Source organism: Limulus polyphemus, unplaced genomic scaffold, assembly GCF_000517525.1.
Source record: "Limulus polyphemus unplaced genomic scaffold, Limulus_polyphemus-2.1.2 Scaffold19613, whole genome shotgun sequence".
Taxonomy (NCBI): Eukaryota; Metazoa; Arthropoda; class Merostomata; order Xiphosura; family Limulidae; genus Limulus; species Limulus polyphemus.
In genome coordinates this window covers 1-1,517 of record NW_013685223.1, presented here as the reverse complement: position 1 = coordinate 1,517, position 1,517 = coordinate 1, and the positions used below count along the sequence as shown (strand labels likewise).

General features: G+C 33.4%; 1 long non-coding RNA gene across 1 annotated transcript; it reads right to left on the bottom strand.

Moving 5' to 3' along the window:
* Positions 1-647: 647 nt before the first annotated feature.
* On the bottom strand, positions 648-1,517 carry LOC111084373. The gene is made up of 3 exons (XR_002609521.1): positions 1,441-1,517; positions 1,117-1,245; positions 648-795 (listed from the first exon to the last, which is right to left on the bottom strand). It is a non-coding gene; the product is annotated as an uncharacterized LOC111084373 (long non-coding RNA).

Below are 1,517 nucleotides of genomic sequence, written 5' to 3'. Positions count from 1 at the left end.
GTGCGTATTAAGAACTGCTCATACCAACAATTGAAGACAGCAGATGTCATAAAATGTGCGTATTAAGAACTGCTCATACCAACAATGAAGACAGCAGATGTCATAAAATGTGCGTATTAAGACACCCAAAGTCCAAATACATGTAAAAGTTTAAAATGCTGTTTGTCTGGGAGTTTACTGAACAATGAAGCAACCAAGTAATTTATATGCTGAATATCCCTAGTGGCAGTAACTGGAACTAGTCTTGTTTTAAAGGTTATCTTACACATAAAAAGTAGTTCATGTGATGCTTAGTAAATTTTTACTTCTTTCGTTTCATACTTTTTTATTTCATTTTGTAATTCAAGAAGAAAAATTAAAAAATAGAAATAAACTAAGATCAGTAGAGATAATCACTGTGTAGGTCAGATATGCTAGTCTAGCCTAAATCCTGTATGATCCAAAAACACTTATCAGGTCAGACATGCCAGACTAAACTCTGTTTTTTGTGATGATACAGTCCTCATTACAGAAGAAACAATTATTCTGAAGTGCAGGTTTATTTTCTGACAACATGCATGGTGGGATTTTATAATAAATATGGTTATTGTTTTAAAAGTATTGAATTAAAAAAAAATTTGAAAGTTGAATCCAATTTCTTATGAAAACAGCTTATAAAATACAATATCTAACCAGCACATGACTTTCCGTCCGACAGTAGTTTCTGCCCCGGAGCGCATATACATTCATAATCCCCTTTCAGGTTCCGACATTGATAGCTGCATGGGCTCGGAAACTGGGAACACTCGTTTACATCTGGCCCACAGGAAAACAGAATAAACAAGTATCAATAACAAGTACAAAATATAATATGTTTCCATAACACAGTTAATGTATATCCATTAGTCTATCATAAATATGTTGAAAACTAAAATATAAACTTACAACATACAAGATGATAAGTAGAAAAAATACCAAGTTTAAACCAGAGTACTAATTCTATGTACTAGATATATTGTGTACTTTTTACATGTTCAATACATACTGATAACAAAACTTCCTACCACAAACGTGAATAGAAAGAGCCAAAAAAACTACATTGTTAATCTCATTCACCTAGTAAAATGAGAATCATACCTTGACAAGGCTGGCCTGTGCCTGTAGAATAGTATCCTCGAGGGCAGGAACATCTGTAGCTACCATATGTGTTGGTACAGACTTGGCTGTAATGACACTGGTTGCTTCCAATCCTACACTCATCAGTATCTGAATACCAGAGCAGACGTTACAAAACATACAACAAAGAAGCAATTCTGAAGAAATATAACAAACCTGGTTGGACTTCAAAAGCCTTATTATATCAATATTTCAAACAATTTAATTGACATTTACCAATTTAAATTCTTACTTTTCATGCGTGTCATATATTTTTATAATACGAAGCCAAATGAAAAAACTTACCAACACAAGTGCCATTATGACTTTTCACAAATCCTCGTGGGCACAGAGTGATACACTTGTAACTTCCAACTGTGTTC